The 25,757-nt window shown below is 37.3% G+C and overlaps 1 pseudogene across 1 annotated transcript; it reads left to right on the top strand.

Annotated features, from left to right (window-relative positions):
• Positions 1-170: 170 nt before the first annotated feature.
• On the top strand, positions 171-23,832 carry LOC143617511 (DExH-box ATP-dependent RNA helicase DExH14-like; annotated as a pseudogene). The gene is made up of 50 exons (XR_013150848.1): positions 171-364; positions 5,754-5,925; positions 6,032-6,464; positions 6,556-6,621; positions 6,779-6,883; positions 6,957-7,256; positions 7,492-7,611; positions 7,698-7,757; positions 7,935-8,006; positions 8,090-8,206; positions 8,296-8,457; positions 8,599-8,664; positions 8,740-8,892; positions 8,980-9,063; positions 9,248-9,322; positions 9,404-9,535; positions 9,611-9,676; positions 9,834-9,899; positions 9,993-10,018; position 10,092; positions 10,430-10,525; positions 12,076-12,225; positions 12,377-12,589; positions 14,310-14,465; positions 14,560-14,784; positions 14,879-14,980; positions 15,078-15,164; positions 15,236-15,316; positions 15,544-15,747; positions 15,834-15,950; positions 16,032-16,155; positions 16,321-16,410; positions 16,599-16,724; positions 16,875-16,937; positions 20,118-20,206; positions 20,496-20,586; positions 20,741-20,890; positions 20,968-21,159; positions 21,254-21,319; positions 21,407-21,562; positions 21,641-21,784; positions 21,873-21,940; positions 22,018-22,183; positions 22,264-22,326; positions 22,400-22,495; positions 22,580-22,747; positions 22,821-22,988; positions 23,092-23,238; positions 23,320-23,451; positions 23,577-23,832. The product of XR_013150848.1 is annotated as a DExH-box ATP-dependent RNA helicase DExH14-like (transcript).
• Positions 23,833-25,757: the final 1,925 nt, after the last annotated feature.

The raw sequence follows: 25,757 nt of genomic DNA, 5'->3' as shown, positions 1-25,757 counted from the left end.
ACTTTTGTTGACCATACCCGGAACCGGTTCCGGGTTCCGGTAGTACTTTACATTTATTATTTTCAGTGGCCCAAGCCCAGCCTGCAACAAACAAACAAACCGACCCGACCTGAACCATAAAACTAACACCAGTCCGCCACCGTTCCGTTCACCGGACCATCCGCCAGCCACCACCGAAACAAAACATACAAAATGCTACTCGAACTTCCGCGGTTATCTAATTCTCTCCGGGAGCCATTCGACGCCGATCAAGCTTATCTCAACCGTAAATCCGTACTCCTATCGCTCAATAACCGTCTCAGGTAACTTAATTGCTTACAAAACCCTAACATATCCAATCGTTCAATACTTAATCTGAACTGAAGTTTTAATTATGTATAATTAGCTCCGCAAAGCCGGAAATTGTTCATCGATGGGATGAAGTAATACTTAATTAATTCATTAAGTTGTTATTGCTGATGTTATTGTTATATAATTATGCTTATTGAAATTGTGTATGAATTACTTTAATGAATTTTTTTAGGTTAATACAGTTATCGAATTAGTAATAGGAAAGCTGGATTTTAATAATACAAACTATGACTCATTGGTCGATGATAATCCGTACTCAGTCTTAGATTTTACTTTAGTTGCTTAGGGCGGTCCCACTAGCATAATAATCATAGATTTACAATCGGTTTTTATTTGACTTACCGCTAGTTTTCGCTTGTGTGTTTTTGCGTTTAGTTCATGATCATTATTGTGAGCGAAACCGAGTCGAAATCAAATGTAATTTAATGACGATTGTGCTATTTGGATTGCAGTAGTCAAAATGATAGTTTGGATTATTAAAATCCAATTTTCCTTAAAAAATGAGGAAACTTCGTAATAGGAAAATTGAAGATGTTATATTTAGTAAAAAGATTCAATTAACTTTAACTTAACGATGACAAATTGTATGAGTATTGTTATCAAACATGAGTTTGTTTATTATAGGAACTGGAATGTGTAGTTTTTTTTAGGCATGTAGTACAACAGCTTTAGGGCTACTTGGAATCATTTTTAACTTTTACATGGGTGCTTATTATTAGACAAGTTATTGATATTTATGTATATGATTTATATTAGAGGGTATTAGAGTGTATTTATGTAATCTATTTATATCTTGTAATCTCTTATGCATAATTACATAATACAATACAATCTTCGTTGTTTATTTTGGTATCAAGAGCCAAAAGGGTCACAAACCCTAATTTTTTTATTTCTGCCGTCAAACACCCCAGCCAACCACCCTCTGCTGCCATGGCACTTCTTGCATCCTTCACCCAAGAAGAAAAACAGAGTCATAACTCACACAAGTTCGGTTTTACACTCTCTACAACCAATTATGGCTACTGGAAAACATTAATCCAGCCATTCCTTGTTACCAACAACCTTTTTCCCTATGTTGATGGCACCATTCCTTGCCCAGACCCGTTCATCACCATTCCTTCTACTGATAAAGACCAGCCGTCAGTCAGCCAACATAACCCAAATCATGCAACGTGGGTGTCTAATGATGCTCATGTTCGCATGTTAATCCTATCTACCATTTCTGAGAGTGCCTTCCAGCATGTTCAAGGTGATACATCCAAAGAATTATGGGCTGCTCTTGAACGTGCCTTTGCACCTCACACCATATCTCGAGAATACACCCTCAAATCACAGCTTCTTCGTCTGAAGATGGAAGCTGATGAGACCAGCGCTGCCTATCTCCTTCGTGCACGTGAGTATGCTGATGCCCTAGCCAATATTGGCGAACCATACAAGGAAAAAGATCTCGTTGTGCTGGTTGTAACTGGCCTTCGTGACGAATACGATGGCTTCAAATCACAGATTGTGGGTCGACAATTTCCCACTGCTTTTTCAGATTTACATGCCCTCCTCTCTGATTATGAATACATGATCAGGAAGACTTCAGCAGCCCCTGTGCAAGCCTTTACAGCCGCAACACCACCGGCTAGCTCTTCTTCAGTCACGGCTCCTTCATTGCCTCCTGACACGGTTCATGCTCTTCAACAGGTTATGTCACAACTTGGCCTTCTTAAGCCACAATCTTCGGTTTCACAGCCCGCTTTTCCACATAATTTGGCAAACTATGCCTCTCGGGGCCGTGGTCGCAGTTCGTACAATCGAGGTCGTGGAAATCGCAACAATTCTAGGAACTACAACAATCACAGTTTCAACAACTCTAATGGTGGTAATAGACAGTTTTCTTGGGCATCTACTCAAAACATGGTTTTTGGTACTTGTAACAGGTGCGGAATTGGACATATTCCATCCCAGTGTCCTAACAGGGATCCGAGTACTATGAGGTCTACTCCACCTTCAGCAAACTTTGCTGACTACCGTTCACAGGCAACAACTAATTGGCTTCCAGACACTGGTTGCAGCGGACACGTGATCAACACAGCCTTGATCACTCAGAACCATACTATGGTAAGGATTCTCTTTATGTTGGTAATGGTGAAAGTCTCCCTATTTTACACATTGGTTCAACCAAAATTTACTCCCCACACAAAACCTTTACCCTTTCAAACATCCTCCATGTCCCTCAATTAAAACGAAATCTCCTTTCTGTCCAACAATTTTGCTTTGATAATAATGTGTATTTTGAATTTCACTCCACTTTTTTTGCTGTGAAGGACACGCTTACGCGGAAAACCCTCCTCACGGGTCCAAGTGACAACGGGCTTTACTCTCTTCGGCTTCCACTTTCACGTCCTGTTCACCGTGTTGCTTTTTCTGCTGTTCGTAGCATCTTCTGACACATGGCATCGAAGACTTGGATATCCACATCCAGATCTTTTGAAGTCTATGTTATTTCAATTTTCTCTTCCTGTTAGCAATAAAAGTTTGAGTGCCTCTTGTAATTCTTGTCACATGGAGAAATCCTCGAAATTACATTTATTAACTTCATCGTTTACTAGTAATAATGTTTTGGATTTAATATTTTGTGATGTTTGGGGCCCTGCACCCGTTAAATCCTTTAATGGGGATTCCTATTTCTTATTATGTGTTGATCATTTTACCCGTTACATGTGGATCTTTCCATTAAAACACAAGTCTGATGTATGTGCTATCTTTAAAACTTTTCATGCTATGGTTGAAAGACAATTCAACACTAAACTTAAACCTATTCAAACAGATTGGGGAGGGGAATTTCGATCTCTCTCTTCCTTGGGCATTATTCATCGTCTCTCATGCCCTCACACCAGTGAACAAAATGGTTTTGTTGAGAGACGCCACCGACATGTGGTGGAAACGGGTCTTACTCTTTTTGCCCAGTCAGGTGCTCCTAAAAGGTTCTGGAACCTTGCCTTTGATACAGCTGTCTACTTGATTAACAGGATGCCTTCTCGTGTTGCTTCCAAAATCTCTCCTTTTGAACACATCTTTAAACGCAATCCTGACTATTCATTTTTAAAAGTTTTCGGTTGCCAGTGTTATCGTCATCTTCGTCCTTACAATTCTCACAAAATGGACTTTCGTTCCATACCTTGTCTCTTTCTTGGTTACAGTCCATCCCATCATGGTTATCGTTGCCTTGATCTCAAAACACATCGCCTATACATTGCACGCCATGTTCGGTTTCATGAACAATATTTCCCTTTTCTTCATTCTTCTTCTCCTCAGTCTACTCAGTCCCAATCTACACAGTCCCAACCTGATCCTTACTTCTCCTCCTTTCCACTCTCTTGTTGCTCTCCGACACAACCTGCAACAGAACCTGTTTCTACCCAACCAAATCTGCCCGTTTCTGACCGACGACCCAGCCCACAACCAGCTCACCCAGACATACCAAACCTGCCCGCTACTGACCCAGAACCATCCCTACCACAACAGCCCGTCTCTGACCCACAAACTAGCCCTGAAACTGCCCACCCTGATGCACAATCATCCCCGAACGTTACCAGCCCACAATCGACCCACTCACATACTACCGCGTCTATTGAAACACAACCGAACCAATCTGTTCCAAATCACCCAACCTCATCGACATCTATCCCACCTAATACCTCCACCAGACCAGCACATCTTCGCCAAAATCCTCCTAAAACTAAACGTTATGATCCCTCGGCTTTTCACACCACCACTGAACCAATTGTCACTGAACCCACGACTTTCACTATTGCTAACAAGGATCCTCAATGGCAACAAGCCATGTCTGAGGAATACAGGGCTTTGATGAAAAATGGCACGTGGACTTTGGTTCCACCTATCTCAAATGTTAATGTGGTTGATTGCAAATGGGTGTACAAACTAAAACGGGACCAACATGGGGCTATTAAACGGTACAAGGCACGCTTAGTTGCAAAAGGGTTCAATCAACAAGCCGGTGTTGATTATCATGAAACCTTCAGTCCCGTTGTTAAACCAACCACCATCCGGGTTGTTCTTTCTTTGGCAGTTACCCGTGGGTGGCCTCTTCGTCAGTTAGATGTACAAAATGCATTTTTACACGGTGATTTAAAGGAGACTGTTTATTTGAGACAACCACCTGGATTTGTGGATCCAGCTAGACCTGACCATTTACCGACCCTTCACTTTTTATCTACTCTTCTGCAGGCATTATTCTTTACATGTTAGTTTATGTTGATGATATAATCCTAACCGGCAACAATGATGCAGCCATTAGTCATGTTGTTCATAGCTTGAGTTCCACTTTTGCTCTTCAAGACATGGGTGTACTGTCTTATTTCTTGGGAATTGAAGTTAAATCTGTTGGTTCGGACCTCATTCTTTCTCAAAGGAAATACATCTTGGAAATCTTAAAAAAGGCTGGTCTCTTACAATCCAAACCAGTTACATCCCCATGCTCCACTACGGCTCATCTTTCACTTGGTGACAGTCCGGTTTTTGAAAATCCAGTTCGTTACCGGCAGGTTGTAGGTGCTCTTCAGTATCTCACTTTAACTCGGCCTGACATTGCCTTTGCTGTGAACAAAGTTTGTCAATATATGCATTCCCCGACAGAAAATCAATGGTGTGCTGTTAAGCGTATTCTTCGATATATACATGGCACTTTGAATCATGGTCTCCTCATCAAACGGTCGTCTGGCTCTACTTTGCATGCTTATACTGATGCGTATTATCAGTCTTTTACAGCATATTCAGATGCGGACTGGGCTGGCTGCCCCGATGATTGTCGATCCACGGGGGGATATGCTATTTATCTTGGTTCCAATGTTGTATCTTGGTCAGCCCGGAAACAAAAGACTGTCTCTCGATCATCGACTGAATCCGAATATAAAGCCTTAGCCGACACAGTCGCTGAACTTACATGGCTTGATTCGCTTATGCGTGAACTACGAGTGCCAATGAAATCTGCTCCGATCTTATGGTGCGACAATCTGGGGGCTACATACCTATCTGCAAATCCTATTTTTCATGCCCGTACGAAACATGTTGAAGTTGATTTTCACTTTGTTCGAGAAAAGGTTGCTCACGGTCGACTCTTTGTTCAGTTTATTTCTACACGTGATCAGATTGCAGACATCTTTACAAAGCCGTTGCCAACTGACAGATTTGTGACTCTACGGGACAAGCTACAGCTTGTTTCCCACGCTTAGCTTGAGGGGGGATATTAGACAAGTTATTGATATTTATGTATATGATTTATATTAGAGGGTATTAGAGTGTATTTATGTAATCTATTTATATCTTGTAATCTCTTATGCATAATTACATAATACAATACAATCTTCGTTGTTTATTTCTTGTAATTGATGCAGCTTCTATAGAAGTCCGCCAAGCGTACCGACAATTTGTTGGGGCAGTGGTTGAATTGATTGGTGGAGTGGTGAACAATGAGGAATTTAAAGAGGCGGCATTGGCAGTATATAAGCTTTTTGGTGCTCGTGAAAAAGAAGAAGATAATAATAGTTTGATCTTCGTTGAGAAGAAGTAAGATATTATATCTTTACACTCTAATAATTACTGTAACAAGATAGTTTTTGATTATTTGATGTGAAGACAAGATCTTTATTGTACAAACTGTTTATTTATGCAGATCTGAACTGCAAAAGATACTTGGTCATGCTGTTTCAGATACAAAGCTACAAAAAGTTGTTAGTGCTGTTCAAAGTCTTTCCAGTTTGCAGCCAGACAACCATGAGTCACTGTCTTTACTTGAAAGTCAAGAAAATGGGAGTGATGATGGACAAGAATTTGGTGCAAATTTGGTTTTTCATCAGCCAACGCGGTTCTTGGTTGATGCATCTTTTGATAATACAGAGATATGGGGGGATGATACAAATGTAACGTCAACCTCAATTCATCGGGAGTGGAATGATCATTGTGAGAACACAAATAGAACATATGATTTGGAATGGTTAAGAGATGAATGCAATAGAATAGTGAATAGTAGTACTTCTCAACTTCCTCAAGATGAACTAGCAATGGCTATTTGCCGGGTACTTGAATCAGACAAAGCGGGTGATGAGGTAATGAAATAATAGTTCTGAAATTGATTTATTTTTATGGTTTCTTGTTTGGATTTAAGTTATCCTAATGCTGTTATTTTTTGTCTTAAAGATAGCTGGTGATTTGTTGGATCTAGTTGGTGACAGTGCATTTCAAACGGTTCAAGATCTTCTCACGGTGAGAGAACAACAATGTTCTTGTTTTTGGCTTATAAACCATTTTCTTTACATTATGTCATGTTCTCACTTGAAACTGATGGATTATAATACCTGATGGGTGATTGTTTTGCGAGTGATGGATTGAAAGTGTTTTTGTGATATTTTATTATATTCAGCATAGGAAAGAACTTGTTGCTGCCATTCATCATGGGATTCAGAACTTAAAATCTGAAAAAGTGGTTTCTAACTCTCAACCACGCATGCCTAGCTATGGTACTCAGGTATGAAGTTGCTGATTTTGTTGTCGTTGTCACATGCGTAGATGCCAAATTTTGTTGTCAACAATTTTTGCAGGTTACTGTTCAAACAGAATCAGAAAAGCAATTTGATAAATTGAGACGCAAAGAGGAGAAGAAAAATAAACGTGGAGCAGATCATGGGTCTGACAGTGACTTGTCTGCTATGAGTTTTAGTTCTTTACTTCATGCGAGTGCAAAGAAAAGCCCATTTGAAGATTTGATTGGACTTGGTGATGGCCCCAACGTATTAGCAACTACTGCTCTTCCTCAGGGAACTACTAGGAAGCATCATAAGGGATATGAAGTTTCCATACCACCCTCACAGACTGCACCCATGAAACCTGGAGAAAAGCTGGTACTTTCATTGTGTTTTCTATAAATGTTTGTGATCACATTTGTCTGATAAAATGCCGAAATCAAAATATGATGCACAAATTAGGTAAATGTAGAATTTAAAATAGGATGCATAGGGGAAAAATAAAGGAATTCGTGAGTTGATGATGATGTAGAAATCAAAATATCATTCAGAAAGTAGCTAAATGATCAAGTTTGATTGTGACTATTCGTGCCCGATATTTTGTGTGTTTCAGATCGAAATAAAGGAGTTGGATGAATTTGCACAAGCTGCTTTTCAAGGCTACAAGACACTCAACCGTATTCAGAGCAGAATATTTCAAACTACTACTTACCATACTAATGAAAACATTCTGGTCAGTTTGAAATTTGCTAAGCTCACTAGTACAAATGATGCCAAAATTTAGATCTTCTTTTCTTAAGCAATCATCATGTGTTTCAGGTGTGTGCTCCAACGGGAGCTGGCAAAACAAATATCGCTATGATTGCTATTCTGCATGAGGTGCACACATTCACAATCCTCATAGATATGTCTTTTTTCTGTAACACTTAGCTTGACAATTAAGTTATAAGTTATAGCACACATTGCACCTGTTGTTTTTCATTAAGGTATCTTAGTTTCATTTTAATATCTTCTTGCTCTTGTGCCATTTACCTGAATCAAGTGATAATTTTTCAGATTGGACAGCACTTCAAAGATGGTTATTTGCATAAAAATGAGTTTAAGATAGTTTATGTTGCTCCAATGAAGGTAGAACTGATATTATCATTTGAATCCTCAGTCTTTTTTATGCTTACTATTTTTTTCATTTTCTTGTGACATACAATCTCTAGGCATTAGCTGCTGAAATTACCAAGGCATTTAGTCATCGATTAGCTCCATTGAACATGGTTGTGAGAGAACTTACTGGTGACATGCAGCTTTCTAAAACTGAACTGGAAGAAACTCAGGTTTGTGCTGCCCCTTTGTTGTTTGCATGTTTGGACACAAAATCATATATTTGCTAATAAATTTCTTATTTTTAAATCTGTGCTCACAGATGATTGTAACAACACCTGAGAAATGGGATGTCATCACCCGTAAAAGTAGTGACATTTCACTCTCAATGCTGGTAAAGCTTCTAATTATCGATGAAGTACATCTCCTTAATGATGATAGAGGGCCTGTAATAGAAGCTTTAGTGGCTCGCACTCTTCGCCAGGTACATTAATAATCTACTTAAGAATAATACAATTATAGCTCTTGATGTTTTGAAGTGAATTTGAAGGTGGTTTTGCGCTCTTTTGATGAGGATTGTTAATGCTAACCTGAGATTAAATATGTTCTTAAAAATTTTTGACAGGTGGAATCCACACAGTCCATGATCCGTATCGTGGGGCTTTCAGCTACACTTCCCAATTATCTGGAGGTTGATCTGGCAATACCTTTTATTAAACTTTTATGATTTGTAGTTTTACTTGCTTGTTTCTTTCCTAACTATCAGGTTGCGCAATTCTTGAGGGTTAGTCCAGATGCGGGTCTCTTTTTCTTTGACTCTAGCTACCGTCCTGTGCCTCTTGCACAGCAATATATTGGAATCACGGAACCAAACTTTCAAGCACGTAATGAACTTTTGAATGAAGTTTGCTACAGAAAGGTCTTCTTTAAATTCTGTTATCGGTTTGCTGTTTTGCACTATATCTGGACTGGCTTTTTTTTATTCTTGGGTGCTTTGTATGAGCAGGTTGCTGATTCATTGAAGCAAGGGCATCAGGCAATGGTGTTTGTTCATTCACGTAAAGATACTGGGAAAACAGCTGATAAACTAGTAATATCTTCTTTCCTTTTTCCATATTTTAAGAACATATGGAATACATGGTTTCTGTACAAATGGTTGTTGCGTCTAGTAGTTGCTTAACTGAACCTTTTGTAATGGTGTTCAAAGCGTACCAGTGCTTGATTGTTTCAACATTTAGCTCCAGTTATTATTTTCTGTGTGACATTTTATACAGATTGAACTTGCCCGGAAGTATAACGAACTAGATCTCTTTATGAATGAGGAACATCCTCAGTTTCATTTGGTCAAGGTAAATTGTCAAAAGTTTTCTCTCGAACAGTTCATCATGATCATACTATATTGTCACGTCACTTACTGTTTTCACTTTCAGATGGAGGTTGCAAAGTCCAGAAACAAACAGCTTGTTCAGCTATTTGGATCAGGAGTTGGCATTCATCATGCAGGGATGTTGCGTGCTGACAGAGGTTTGACCGAACGCCTTTTTGCTGATGGTTTGTTAAAGGTACGTAACTCTTTATTTGACTTGCTTCTGTACCTTTTTTGGTATTCCACTAAATGTGCCTACATTTGTTTTCAGGTCCTTGTTTGTACAGCAACATTGGCATGGGGAGTAAATCTACCTGCACACACTGTTGTGATTAAGGTTGTTTAGTTATGAAATGCCTATGTACTTTTGTTGCTATTGAGTCAACTTTTTTATGATTTAATAAGCAGACAACTTGTTGAATTCAAGTTCATTCAATTTAATGAACCTTTTATTCTCTTATTTGTTTATTAACACCATGAGCACTTTGGCACAGGGTACTCAATTGTATGACCCAAAGGCTGGTGGATGGCGAGATCTGGGTATGCTGGATGTCATGCAGGTATCGTTAATGTTCTCACTGATTTGTTTTCAGCGTTTACTGCTCTTTCGAGTTCTAATGTTGGTTTCTCCCATTTATAATGGTGTGCTATAGATTTTTGGACGAGCTGGAAGACCTCAGTTTGATAAAAGTGGTCATCATCATCATCATCATCGTACTCAGTATATCCCACCAATAGCAAAGCTATGTTAGGGTCTGAGGAGGGTAAGATGTAGACAGCCTTACCTCTACCCCATAGGGATAGAGAGGCTGCTTCCAGTGAGACCCCTGGCTCGATAGTAGTTTTGCATCAAGCCTTGGACATAAAGCACATAGCACTCAATCATCGGGATACCGGCTGATTGGTGCATGTACCCTCGTCTTTCGGCTATCAACGCCACCACATGATGCCTGATTAACCTTCCGCCACTTTTAACGTTATTTTCACGAGATTAGTAAAATAACGTCAAAATTAGTGCAATTTCACTTTTGCCCACCCGAGGGTTTACACATATATACATAATATGCGCGCACCTCAAGCAGGGCGTCAGTTTGATAAAAGTGGTGAAGGCATTATAATTACATCTCATGATAAATTGGCCTACTATCTGCGACTTTTAACGAGTCAACTTCCCATAGAAAGTCAGGTAACTTCTTTTTCAGTTCGAGATATTATTTCAATCGAACTTGAAAAGCCTGGGTTATAGTTATTGCATAATCAAGATAGATTCCACTGGCCAGAAGAAAACCTGTTTTCTTGTTGGATAATCTGTTGTATATGGAAACGTAGTTAGAGATTCGCATGAAGGATGCTGTTTGATCAAATTTTGTTACCTAGCCTGCTTTAATTTCTTCTTTGCTTTCTAGTTGCCTTCAGTTTTGGTACGTTAGGGTTTTAGGAGTATGATGCCTCAATAATAATATGAACATATCTAAGGTTATTAAATCTAGACTGATCCGGAAACAGTAATCCGGTTAGGGCAAAGTAATAATCAAAACACAACAATAGGAAAACGAACCTTGAACTACTGTTCTATTTGATTACTAAATGAAGAAAACTAGCAGCGGAAATTAGATCAGAAAAAACAGAGAAACCTGGTTGGCGGCTGATCGGAATAAGCCAGAGGCGGCGGTGGCAGTCTGCTGGTGGCGGTTGGCTGTTGGCGGCAGCTGGTTGACTTCGCGGATTGGTGGTTGGGTGCTGCTGTGATCGGTGATCACAGGAATGGTTGGCGGCTGTATTGTATTGCAAACAGATACACAAAGACAATATATTGAAAGTAGTAAACTGAGACAAGAGAATTAGCGTGGTTCGGTCAAAGGTTGACCTACGTCCACGGGCTACAACTAGGGTTTCTTTATTTCTTGAATGACAAAAAAGATTACAAGTACAATGAGATCATATAAATAGACAATACAAATTAAAGATTACAAGTACAATGAGATCATAATTAACAAGTAAACAAACTGGGCCAGGCTAGGGGCAGGCGCTTTGCCCCCCATCGAACTGCCTCCTAGGGCTGCGTCCAAGAAAAGGAGGCTGAAGCCTACATCCACAACAAACTTTTGATGGTTAAGTTGGAATTCTGATACGACTTGGATTTGATAAACCGAAAATTTATTATTATAATCATTAGGGATGCTATTATCTTAATTATTAGATGGTTTTCATTAGGTAATATTTTATTATGAACAAACTTGGCAACAAGTATCAGGGTTAGGATGTTTTTAGTTAAAAGAGATCTTTCCGGTTGTAATTTTCTTTATTGTAATTTAATTATTGATTTAGTATCAATTGGGAGAGCGGCATTTTTTTTTGGAACTGCAAATGATACCTCTACTCTACTTTACACCAATAAGTCTACTCCCTTGCCCAGGTTTGAACCTGGGACCTCTCCTTTAAGAGGCATATCACTCTACCAAGTGGGCTAGCCCCACCTTGGCGGGAGAGCGACTTATCTCTAAAAAGTAAGTCATTAGGAGAGCTGACTGACCCATTGATAGTCGCCCGATTCAAACTTCCTTTTTAAAATAGAATTTGGGCCCTTGGTTTTAGAATTTTTGCATCTTAGTAGAAGAGAAGCGTATGTTTTTTGTACTAAAAACGAATACTTCACAACTCAAGTTTTCTACAACTAGGTTTCATACAGGAGCATTAACGCAGTTTAACTTATAACTTATCTTGATTTGTTGGCAGTTCATTAGCTCCTTGAAAGATTACCTAAACGCAGAGGTAACACTGGGAACTGTGACGAATGTGAAAGAAGCTTGCGCATGGCTTGGATATACGTACCTTTTCATAAGGATGAAAATGAATCCTTTGGTATATGGTATTGGTTGGGATGAGGTATAATCATCTTGATGTCATTTATATATTGCTTAGCAAACATTATCCTTTTGACTTTTATTTCACCATATGCTGATATCGTCAATAACCTTTTCTAGTGACTGCTTCTGTTAGAAAGCTTACATCATAATTGCTTTTTTTTATCTGATAGGTTATTGCAGATCCTTCATTGGGTTTGAAGCAAAGATCTCTTGTTACAGATGCTGCACGTGCTCTTGACAAAGCTAAAATGATGCGGTTTGATGAAAAAAGCGGCAACTTTTATTGTACTGAACTTGGTTGCATTGCTAGTCACTTCTATATTCATTATTCTAGTGTTGAGACATACAATGAGATGCTGAGACGCCATATGAGTGATAGCGAGGTAACATATTCTTGTTAAGTTACTTGTAGAGGTGGCAATAGGAGTGGGTTGGGTTGGATTTGAGTGATGGGTCAGGATGGATATGGGGTCAGGATGGATTTTTAAAATAGAGGGTTAGGATGGATAAGGGTCAAGATGGATAAAACTAACCCATCTTGACCCAAGTGAAGGTTGACATACAAAGGGTTTTAAAAACCCCTCAAAAGAATATTCAAAAAAACTATTAAAAAAATAATAACTCAAAATATAAATAAAAAAGCGTAAAATGTAAAATAACTAAAATGTTTCCCCCATCCTCCTCGTTCGTAAAAAAAAAAAATAATAATAACTTTTTGTTCCGGTTCAATTTTGAGTTTTTCGGGGTTTTTTTTCGGTTTGGTTTTGTTTTTTTTTCATTTCGGTCGGTTTCGGTAGATCTACTCGGTTTCAATGATTTCGGTTTCGATTTCTCGGTTTTTTCGGTTTCAGTGTTGTTTTGTTTTAGTCAGTTTTTTTGGTTTCATTTCGTTTTTTTTTGTTTCGTTTCATTTGTTTTATTTTGGTCAGCTACGTTTCAGTTTTTTTGTTTCGGTTTGGTAAACTTTTTTATTGCATTTCGCTTTTTTTTTGTTTCGTTCTGGTCAGTTTTTCGGTTTCATATCGGTTTTTTTGTATCGTTTTGGTCGTTTTTCTATTTCGGTTTAGTTTCGTTTCAGTTTTTTTGTTTTGTTTGTCGGTTCGGTGTTTTTGATTCGTTTTGGTCCGTTTTTTAAATGCATTTAGTTTTTTTATGTTTCCTTTAGGTCAGTTTTTCAGTTTCAATTCGGTTTTTTTGTTTCGTTTCGGTCGTTTTTCTATTTCGGTTTGTTTGTTTCGCTTTGGTCGGTTCAGTGTTTTTGTTTTGTTTTGGTTAGGTTTCAGTTGCATTTCGTTTTTTTTATTGTTTCGTTTTGGTCATTTTTCTATTTTATTTCAGTTTCGTTTTGGTTTTTTTGTTTTGTTTCGGTCGATTCGGTGTTTTTGTTTTGTTTTGGTCGGTTCGGTATTTTTGTTTTGTTTTGGTCCGCTTTTCAGTTGCATTTCGCTTTTTTTTTGTTTCGTTTTTGTCAAATTTTCGGTTTCATATCGATTTTTTTGTTTCGTTTTGGTCGGTTTTCTATTTCGATTCAATTTTGTTTCGGTTTGGTCGATTCGTTGTTTTTGTTTAGTTTTGGTTAGCTTTTCGGTTGCATTTCGCTTTTTTGTTTCGATTTGGTCAGTTTTTCGGTTTCATTTCGTTTTTTTTCGTTTTGGTCGTTTTTATATTTCGGTTCAGTTTCGTTTTAGTTTCATTTTAGTCAGTTCGGGGTTTTTGTTTCGTTTTGATCGTTTTTTGGGTTTCGGATGAGTTATGTTTTCGCACATGATAGTTTGGGTATTTTGAAATAGATAAATTTTGGATAACTTGGATATTTTGTTTTGACCCATTTTAACCTATAAATGAAACTCGCTTGTATATTTCCAATCCATCCTGACCCACTTGAAGAATTTTTATGATCCATCCTAACCCATTTTACTTTTAAAGTTTATCCATCTTGACCCAAAACAACCCATTTGGGTTGGGTTTGCCACCCTTAGTTACTTGCATAACGGTCTGTTTGCATCGCTGTAAAATTCCAGTGCTAACTGCATATATGCTCATAAAAGCTACTATTATAACTTATAAGTGGTGTTCTTGACACATAATTGTTTTTCTTTGCAGATAATTGACATGGTTGCCCATTCTTCAGAATTTGAAAATATTGTTGTTAGAGAGGAAGAGCAAAACGAATTAGAAACATTGTTACGCACGGTCTGCCCTTTAGAAGTAAAGGGCGGCCCCACAAATAAACATGGGAAAGTATCTATTTTAATTCAGGTATAGGCTTTTTAACATCAAGAGTACCATGAGCAATTGGAACTATGCAATTAATCTTTATCTAATAATAAACTGGTGATCACGTTCTTTTCAGTTATACATGTCTCGAGGGTCTATCGATGCATTTTCCTTAATTTCTGATGCAGCATACATCAGTGCCAGCTTGGCGCGTATAATGCGGGCCCTTTTTGAAATCTGTTTGCGTAGAGGATGGTGTGAGATGACATCTTTCATGTTGGAGTATTGCAAGGCCGTGGATCGTCAAATATGGCCCCACCAACATCCTCTAAGACAGTTTGACAGAGATATATCACCAGAAGTTAGTCTACTCATCTCTTTGTGCTAATTTGCTACGATGCTTATGTTTGTTCTGCAACTCTTGTTAATTTCTCTTCTTTTTTTCTTCTTTTTAGATACTTCGGAAGCTAGATGAACACGAGATCGACTTAGATCATCTTCAAGAGATGAAGGAGAAGGAGATTGGAGCTATGATTCGTTATGCACCTGCAGGAAGGGTACTTTTATTTTAATAATTACTTTTCTACAATTTGTTTTGAAATCTGAGTTTCATTTCTGCAAAATTTTATTCGACTGTTTTTCGAATATTTGAAGGTAGTGAAGCAGTATTTAGCGTTTTTTCCATCAATCATATTGTCTGCTACAATAAGTCCGATCACCAGAACTGTTTTTAAAGGTAAAGTTTCTTTTTGTTGGCAATAGTAATCAATGTCTCTTAAATCAGTGAATTGATATTCAGTTCCATCTTTCAGGTAGATCTGGTCATAACTCCAGATTTTGTGTGGAAAGATCGCTGGCATGGTGCTGCTCAACGCTGGTGGATTCTTGTTGAGGTTTTGTTTTGCATCTACTTTTGTTTGTATGAAATGACCAATTGATGGTGCATCTGACTATTTTTTTTATGATCTAAATAAATGCGTTGTGCGTAGTGACAGTAATTAAAAATTATGGGCAAAGTTATTATAACTTTTATACATTTAGATCACTAAACACCAACTATTCGCTCATCTTCAGAACACTTTAGACGTCATTGTCATACTTATGAAGTAATTTCATGCAGGATTCAGATAATGACCATATCTATCATTCAGAGCTTTTTACATTGACCAAACGAGCAGCAAAAGGGGACCCACAAAAGCTTTCTTTTACTGTGCCAATATTTGAACCACATCCTCCACAATACTACATTCGTGCTGTTTCCGATTCTTGGTTGCAGGCTGAAGCTTTTTATACAATATCTTTTAAGAACCTTGCCCTGCCAGAGGTCAATTTTGTAACTTGACAATCAGAACATTCTGATCACCTATTATCGTTTTGAATGTTGAATTTGATATTTCGTTTTTTGTTCAGAGCCATACTACGCACACTGAACTTCTAGATCTGAAGCCACTTCCTGTGACTGCACTTGGCAACAAGGCTTATGAAGAACTGTATAGATTTTCACACTTCAATCCTATTCAAACACAGGTATTACATCAATCGTATATATTAGCCATGCTATCACCAGTTATGTTGTATGCCCCTGATGCGTTTGTCGATACTTTTCAGGCCTTTCATGTTTTATATCACACACAAAATAACATCCTCTTAGGAGCTCCTACTGGAAGTGGGGAAAACTATATCTGCAGAGCTTGCTATGCTTCATTTATTCAATTCAGCCCCTGATATGAAGGTGCACATTTCGTTTTTATGATCAAGGAGACCATTTGCTATGGGTGCCAAAGCCTAAATGTATCATATGTGTGAATTTGGATTTCAACTTTCAATTAGTATGTCTCGTATCCTACATATATTGAAAAAACAAAGTTCACATTTGTGGTGAAATCAACTTATGCAGGTTATCTACATAGCACCATTAAAGGCAATTGTTCGAGAAAGGATAAATGATTGGAAGAATGGCCTTGTTAAAAAACTTGGAAAGAAGATGGTAAGTATTCTTCATACTTTTATGCCAATTATTCATAATTTATGTTTGTTCTGTTAAGCAAATATTATTTGATGTTGACTTCACTGGAAAGCACTTTGAGTTTTTTATTGCTTTCGTTTAGCTGACATAAGATTACATTTATCATCTGTCAAACATGAATTAATATTTTCACATGCTGGCTTTATCAGGTTGAAATGACTGGTGATTACACACCAGATATGATGGCTCTTATGTCAGCAGATATCATAATATCAACCCCTGAAAAGTGGGATGGTATTAGTCGTAATTGGCACAGTCGAAGTTACGTCACGAAGGTTCTTTTCTTACTTTTTGGAATTACTTTACAGATTTACATAATAGCAATAACATACAGTTATTGTATCGTAGTATTGCATTGCACAGTTATTATAACGTTCTTTTTTGGTTAGAATATTACAAAGTTTTGTCTTATATTATATTGTCAGGTTGGTCTTATGATTTTGGATGAGATTCACTTACTTGGTGCTGACCGTGGACCTATTCTTGAGGTACAATGCAATTTGCTTAAGAAGTTTAGTTTGTCTACATGATAATTATAAGAAATATTGGATTAAAATAATCCTACCTTTAATGAGTTGGTGATAGAACCCAAAAACTAAAATATATATTTTATTGAGATAAAAAGATAGTTGGCCCGATTCGAGAGGGGCTAGTCTCCCATTTAACCAATTCGAGATGGTAAGTCTCCAATTACAAGAACTTGATAATCAAAAATAAAACCAGACATTGAAAACTAAAACAGAATTGAAATACTTATAACATAATTTAGGTAATTAATATCTCCTAACATTCAGCCTTGACTGTCAATGGTCAACAGTCAACCCCCCCACTAATTCAGCCCTAAACCTTTGCTCCTGGTTGACTGGGTCAAGGTAACTGACCCAAGACCTTTTGGACCCAGATGGGTTGACCCGCTGATAAGGTGGAGTCTTATCAATACTTCCGACCCGGAGACACGACTTGTCCTCAAGTCGAAAAGAAAGGAATTGTTGTGCCAAGCGATCAACCATTCAATTATAGGCTGACCCTCTTCATTTATCCATCCATAAGCTAGAGCATATTGTGAAGGCCATGCGATTTCCTTGTCTTTTGCATCTACACCCGACCTTGATGACCACTTGATTTCAACGATTTCCTCCTTATCATAGGTGTCCCCTGTAATTCTAATTGCAGTTGGTTGTTCAGAGTCGGTATTCTTTTCCTCTTCCCCTGAGCCCAACAGTTTGCATGCTAGAAATCGCCCGTGCTTCACGGAATCAAATACGTGTGGAAGGATTTTAGGAGTGGGTTGTGATGACTGAGTAACAACCGATAAGTTGGGTTTGAAGGCAGGTGTTGCTACTAGGTTTCTGTTGGGCTCTATATGGCCAACTTTGGACTCAGATTCAAGATCCAAACTGCATTAGGTTCATCAGATTTAATTTTCAAAATCTGATGATGAGTTTTCTGGTTATAAGAGTTAACCATCTCGCCTCTTTTGTCTGCCATTAAACTGTCCTTCGTTTCCATGTTCTTTCGAAGCTTATCTGCCTTTTCACAATAGTTGCCATCTCTTATCATCTGGGACTTGATTTCTGCAACATCACCCCTCAACCGTGAGAGTATGGTCGAGCTTGGCGGCAATGGCTGCCAATTGAGTGGCGATTTGATCGGACGTAAGACTGCTACCACCGCTACCCCCGGTTTGCACCATCGTTCCTTTAATGTTTCCCGGCAATGGAACCAAATGATAGAACCCAAAAACTAAAATATATATTTTATTAAGATAAAAAGATAGTTGGCCCGATTCGAGAGGGGCTAGTCTCCCATTTAACCAATTCGAGATGGTAAGTCTCCAATTACAAGAAGAACTTGATAATCAAAAATAAAACCAGACATTGAAAACTAAAACAGAAATGAAATACTTATAACATAATTTAGGTAATTAATATCTCCTAACATTCAGCCTTTGACCGTCAATGGTCAGCAGTCAACCCCCCACTAATTCAGCCCTAAACCTTTCCTCCTGGTTGACTGGGTCAAGGTAACTGACCCAAGACCTTTTGGACCCAGATGGGTTGACCCGCTGATAAGGTGGAGTCTTATCAGTTGGCCAATAATCATAGTTATTAAAAGCGCACGCTTTTTGCGCTTAAGCGCATTTAAAGCGCCAGGCGCATTAAGTGCGACTAGCATGCAGCAGATATTTAATGCGCAGTCTTATTTTCCCAAACCTCCCATGCATAATAAATTCTCTTTAATTATTTGTTTCTATTCTCTAGGAGTCCCCTAACACTCCACTATTTAAGGGGTTATATTATATCACACAAAATCATCAAGAAATTAAAAATTACAGGTTACTTTTGTTCTTATTTCCCTAATTTCGGATTTCTTTATTTACTATGCACTTTTTTGTTTTTGGTTTTTGGTTGTTTTTATAAACTATTTTGAAGAATGAATGTATTTGTTCATAAGGTTTTTGGTTTTTGGTTGTTTTTATAAACTATTTTGAAGAATGAATGTATTTGTTCATAAGATGTTCTATTTAAGTTAATTTTTTTGTTTTTTTAGTGTGCGCTTTTTTTTTTATTTGGGCGCTTTTTTTGCGCTTATCGCCTGGGCGCTAGACCCAGCCTCAACGCTTTCGAGCGCTTATCGCATTTGATAACTATGCCAATAATAATCCCACCTGAATTATTTCCCTCTGGCAGTCCAATCTTTTCCATGTTTTTTGTTTTATGATACACCGTTAAAAATAATTAACGGGGTTAACTTTTTGCTTATGTGGCTATATGAGTTGGCATTTAAAATCCTACATGGCATTATTTTCCTTTCTAGGCAAATTACGTGGAATCCCTCACCCATTTAACCCCCAAATGATCGATTGGAGCCCTAATTCCACATCCGGATATCACAACCACCCGTTCTTCGGAACCCGACCTGAATGAATGATGTTGTTTCAACCATCCGGTCAAATCGCCGACACATACATTGTCTGTGACGGAAACCGAGGATTTAGGATCAGATGCAGGTGTTTCATAATGAGGTGTTGTGGGTGTTTGAGGGTTTGAAAAAGTTAATAAAGTCCAGACGAGAGGCACGCAGCGACGACGCTGGAGTAGAAGATGAAGGCGTTGAAAGCGATGGAGAACGACGACGAAAACTGCCGTACGCCGCCGTTGTTTCTTGCCGGCTGAGCTGAAAATGGTGACGGAAAAACCTTCGGTGACTTCATTGGGTTTTCGTCGGTGGAGGTCTGGCAAAGTTAAGGTGAAGTGAGTAGGATTTTTAAATGCCTAGAAAGAAAAAAAAACCATGTAGGATTTTTAAATGCCAACTCATCAAGCCACATCAGCCAAAAACTAACCCGTTAATTATTTTTAACGGCGGATCATAAAACAAAAAACATGGAAAAGGTGGGACTGCCATAGGGAAATAATTCAGGTGGGATTATTATTGGCCAACTCATTAAAGGTGGGATTATTTTAATCCAGTAATCCTAATAATAATAATAATATGGGCATTACTGGCATTTTTAAGCAGCAATTATTTTTGTATGCTGTTTACTTGACTGTTTCCAGTGTTTTGTCTTGTCACTTGTTGGAGTAAGTGTGTGTGTGTGTATTCCTGTACCCTGCGAATGTGCTCTTTTGGGATTAATGCTTTACTCTTATTGATTTGATTGCCAGGTCATCGTCTCAAGGATGAGATACATATCATCACAAACGGAGCGCCCTATTCGGTTTTTTGGTTTGTCTACAGCACTAGCAAATGCTCAGTGAGTTATTTTGTTCATGAACCTCAAATGATATTTTTAGGTTTTTTTGTCCTGTTTTACTAGAACTATTCATCACGATTTTTCAAATCAGCAATATGATACCGTCCAAAAATCATTTACTACTAAAATACTAAACGTATCCTAATCAAGTATGCATTACATTATGCAGTATCAAAGCTTAAAATGATTTAGAAACCTTATCTTTATAGCAATAATTTGTTGTTAGTTGTTACATGACTTCTTTCTCCTGAACTGTTTTATATTGTTCCAATGTTGTGATGTCTGCTAGGAATCTGGCTGACTGGTTGGGAGTTGAGGAGATTGGTTTGTTTAATTTCAAGCCAAGTGTAAGGCCCGTGCCTCTTGAAGTTCATATACAGGCAAGTGAAGCTTTTAGTTTATAATTTAGTTGATCAAGATTTATGGTTTAGTTTTCTCTCATATTTTTATCTTATTTGTTCTTGTTTTGGAGAGGAAAACAACACTTTAGTTTTCTAGTAAAAACTAACTTATATCTGTCGCATTAATTTACAGGGGTATCCTGGTAAATTCTACTGTCCAAGAATGAATAGCATGAATAAGCCCGCCTATGCTGCCATATGTACACATTCACCAACAAAACCAGTTCTAATTTTCGTTTCTTCTCGTCGGCAAACACGGCTTACTGCATTAGACCTCATACAGGTAAGTCATTTGGTTTTTATCTATATTAACTATTTGATTCACTACTTTATAATATTTTTGTTCTTTTGCAAATAAAGTTTGCAGCTTCCGATGAACATCCAGTACAGTTTCTAGCTATGCCAGAAGACGCACTACAGATGATTGTTTCTCAGGTCACTGATCAAAATCTGAGACACACTTTACAGTTCGGTATTGGCTTGCATCATGCAGGATTGAATGATAAAGATAGATCTTTAGTCGAGGAACTTTTTGCAAACAACAAGATTCAGGCAATGACCATCCACTCTCATTATTAATATTATAAAAATAATTTCATCTCGATTAGTTATTTAACAATCTTATGAACAATTACTGTTTTTTCAGGTATTGGTTTGCACAAGTACTTTAGCTTGGGGGGTTAATCTTCCAGCTCATTTGGTTTTAATTAAGGTTAGTAATTAATCACATGTCGAGCAGCATGCACTAGTTTGTTGATTTGGTTGGTTATTAATGTTGGGTACTTTATCACACGCTCAGGGAACAGAGTTTTATGATGGGAAGGCGAAGCGTTATGTCGATTTTCCAATCACAGACATCTTGCAAATGATGGGTCGTGCGGGTCGTCCTCAGTATGATCAACATGGGAAAGCTGTTATTCTTGTGCATGAACCTAAAAAAAGCTTCTATAAGAAGGTGAATTATATGGACGTGGGACACTGTAATGCAAAATAATGCAATTTTCAGTTACTGATTTAATTGTTCTTCTTGCAGTTTCTTTATGAACCATTTCCAGTTGAAAGCAGTCTTAGGGACCAACTTCATGATCACATCAACGCAGAGATAGTTTCTGGGACAATTTCTCATAAGCAGGATGCAGTACATTATCTGACCTGGACATATCTGTTCCGCAGGCTGGTAAGATTTATTTAATAACTTTTTTTTTTGGGTACAATGTCACCTGTTTTTACATTAATATTAAAAGATATTATTACACATGTGGCAGATGGTTAATCCTGCTTATTATGGATTGGAAGATAGTGATCCTGAAAGTCTAAGTTCTTACTTATCCAGGTAACATCAATGGTTCAAAAGTTGATTAAACATCCCACTTTGATTCATTAGTACTATATATGCTATTTTAATTGTAGTCTTGTGCAAGATACATTTGAAGATTTGGAAGATGGTGGATGCATTAAGATGGATGAAGATAATGTGGAGCCTTTAATGTTAGGCTCAGTTGCTTCTCAATATTATCTGAAATACATGACAATTTCCATGTTTGCTTCAAATATAGGCCCCGATACATCTCTCGAAGTAAGTAAAGCAGTTGTAAAATTCTTTCTGCAAATGTTATTGGCTAGAGGCAATTCTTATATTACATCATTTTCTTTCAGGTTTTTCTTAATGTACTGTCTGCTGCTTCTGAATATGATGAACTTCCTGTTCGTCATAATGAGGTAATTCCAAGTTATTTCCACATCATAATTATTATCTTTTTCTGTATAGTTATTAATCTTGTTTCTGTTATAGGAAAATTACAATGAAGCTTTGTCTGCTAAAGTTCCATTAGCAGTGGACAAGAATCGCCTTGATGATCCACATGTTAAAACAAATTTGCTTTTTCAGGTCAGCATAGTTTATAAAACTTTTCAAAGTGATAATATGATACATTTTAAATATAATTTAACAAGTTATTAAAATATGGTACAGGCGCATTTCTCTCAAGTTGAACTTCCGATCAGCGACTACTATACAGATTTAAAGTCTGTGTTGGATCAGAGTATACGTATCATTCAAGCAATGATAGACGTTTGTGCAAATAGTGGATGGCTTTCAAGTTCCATTACCTGTATGCATCTTCTTCAGATGGTTATGCAGGTATGTTTTCAAACTTCTTCATATTTAATGGCTGAATCATTTACAACTGTTTCTGTTTTGTGATTAATATCAGGGTATGTGGTTTGAGAGGGATTCTCCTCTATGGATGCTGCCATGTATGACTGAAGACCTTGTAACTTCATTGCAAAAAGGAGGAATATCTAAGATACAACAATTATTAAATCTCTCAACCACAAATTTGCAATCTAGATTTGGAAATATTGCTTCAAGACTACAACAGGTAAGCAGAACCGTATGAAATTTCATCATCGGTTTCCTTCATAAGTTCATATCATATATTTACAAGTAAATGTATCAAACTTGTTGTTATGCTCCATCTTCAGGATTTACAACATTTTCCTCGTATTCAAGTCAAACTCAAGATACAAGGAGGGGATGATGGCAATGATAATGCTCCCAGTCTCAGTATTCGGTTGGAGAAACTCAACCGTAGAAAAACTTCAAGGGCTTTTACCCCTCGTTTTCCAAAGGTATAAACATTTATTGTATGATTCTTTTGATCTGCCTGGAAATTGTTCATCTTTGATCTTGTTTTTGTTTATTTTTTTCAGTTAAAAGATGAAGCATGGTGGTTGGTTCTTGGTAACGCTTCTACCTCAGAATTACATGCTTTTAAAAGGATTTCCTTTACGGATCGTTTGGTTACCCGTATGAAGCTACCGACAACCACTACTAGTTTTCAGGTAATTTAGTTTTCCTTTTTCATTTTGCACCCTTTTAAAGATCCTTGAATTCATACGATTAGCCGGGTCAAAATTGTCACCTAGAGTTAACTGCTGACTATGTCGGGTTTTTTCCTTTCTGCTAGGGAATGAGGCTGCTGCTTGTTTCAGATTGTTATCTCGGTTTTGATCAAGAATACTCGATCGAAGAACTAATGGAGTCTTAGTCACAGTATGTATATATGGTGATCAGGAATACCAATCTCTTTACTCACTTGAGCCGAGACTCCATATTTCCGGGTCCGAATCGTCTTGTACCTTTTTCAGTTGCTCAAACATAATATAAAAAATCATTTTGGATGTAAGTTTTTATAGAATATTAAAAAGTTCATGAGATATTATTATATATCAAAAAACAGAAGTACAATGAACTGAAATTTATAAGTGACATATCTAAAGTTAAATATTTTGCACACCTACATCACATTACGTTTTACATATATACTATGATATTTGCTGAACCGGTAACTGATAGGACATCAATAGCAAATGAATTTCGTTGGAATCTAGTCTTTAGAACAAGATCGATTTTAGAGCAAGTATTCGTAACAAAGGGGGGTTTGTGCAAACTATTACATAAGCATAAAACTAGTTAATGGCCGTACGAATGATTAGCAGATAATTACGAGATAAAAGAATTAACTTAGAAAGATTCAATTTATTACAAATAGTTCCGACACAAGGGATTTTTCATGCTTCTGATTAACGTCAAGCCGTTCAGACGTTCCTTCCATCTATGTCTAACTAAACGCAGTTCGTTAGTTAGAGCCAAAAACGCAAAACCGTTATTTGATCCTTAGTTATCAAGATTAAAATCATGTTTCATATTTTAACTTTGAAGAACGTCATAACATATTAATAAATTGATCAAGTTCATTAACAAACTAATTGGAATACTGACAGAGTTTAGGATTTAAATGAATATCAAGAAATTATACAAACGAAATCTTTCAACAAAATCACATAATTATTTCACATTCGAATCATGATACAAAACATAGCCCTGATGTTAAAATTAGTTGATTATTACCCTAACATAGCAATTAACATAACCAAATTAGACTTACAAAACAGAGACATATGATGTTCGGGAAGAACTTCAGAACCCCCAAAAGTTCTAAACCTCCTCGAGCCTCTTGGAACCTCCCTAATGGCTTATTAAACAAAAATAGAAAGAAAACTTTACAAACCAAGGATTTTTATGAGAGTTGAATGATTGTGGGATGGCTTTATGTTGAAATGCGAGCGGCTATTTATAGGCAAAAATCTGGAATATTTATGGGTCGTAATGTTTTGAGCAGAGTTCTTATAACCTATAAAAGTAACTTTTTCAGAGATCTTATCTTTAACTCCATATATTCGGATCTTGTTGCCTACCGACAATCCTTGGGCCACGTACCTATATGACCCATAAGTGTCGCTTCCAAATGTCTTGATATTATCTGTTCTGGATTTCTTGAAAATGGTTGCGCCGACGATGACTTTTGAAGATGTAATAATGACCGATAGTTCTTTATGGGTCATAAGATTATTTACAACCCATAAGTGTCACATGTAGGCTTTATAGGTTTTTGACTCTTGTGTATGTTCATTAATGCTTTGTCTGGAAATCTTTATGGGTCATAAGGTTTAGTTGACAATGTCTTTACAGCCCATAAGATTTGCTAGGATCTTGTCATTCTTTTAATCTTCAAGTCTCGTCGTGACTTTTGATCTTTATTTCTTCTGGCTTCGTTCTTTCTTTCGGCTGTTCATCACTTTTTCATTGGACCAAGCTGCTTCATTCCCATTTCGGACCTTGTTACTTCACTCCAGGTTTGTTCGTTTTCTGAATCGTGTCCTTTTGGCCGTTATTTCTTGTTTGTTTGGACCAATTCGTCATTTGAACATACAAATCCATGCTACAAATAATTAGATTTTATAAAAAAAGAAAGGAAAATTAGTTTTTGTTAATCCAAACTATTGGTCATTGACCAATAATAATCACAACTAACAATGTAACTGGTGACAATATCAACTTACATTTTTGTTACCAATAACAAACTCAGTTAAATAAATAGTTAACTCTGTTAGATTTGGATGATGTTGCTTTTGACGTGAGATGTGAGTTGACTTTTTCATTTTATTTTAAAACCGGGTGTTATTGATGAAAGCGGCTTGAACCGGAACTTGCTAAACTATTTAAACCGGATTTGTGAAAAACTTAAATCTTGCAGTCAAAAGTCAAGACCTCATATCCACAATTTAAATTATGATTTCTGAAACCT

This window comes from Bidens hawaiensis, unplaced genomic scaffold (genome assembly GCF_021521415.1).
Source record: "Bidens hawaiensis isolate Kalapana, Puna unplaced genomic scaffold, B.hawaiensis_p1.1 tig00055163_1, whole genome shotgun sequence".
Taxonomy (NCBI): Eukaryota; Viridiplantae; Streptophyta; class Magnoliopsida; order Asterales; family Asteraceae; genus Bidens; species Bidens hawaiensis.
The sequence above is the reverse complement of the archived record's forward strand: the minus strand, read 5'-3'. Positions and strand labels throughout refer to the sequence as shown.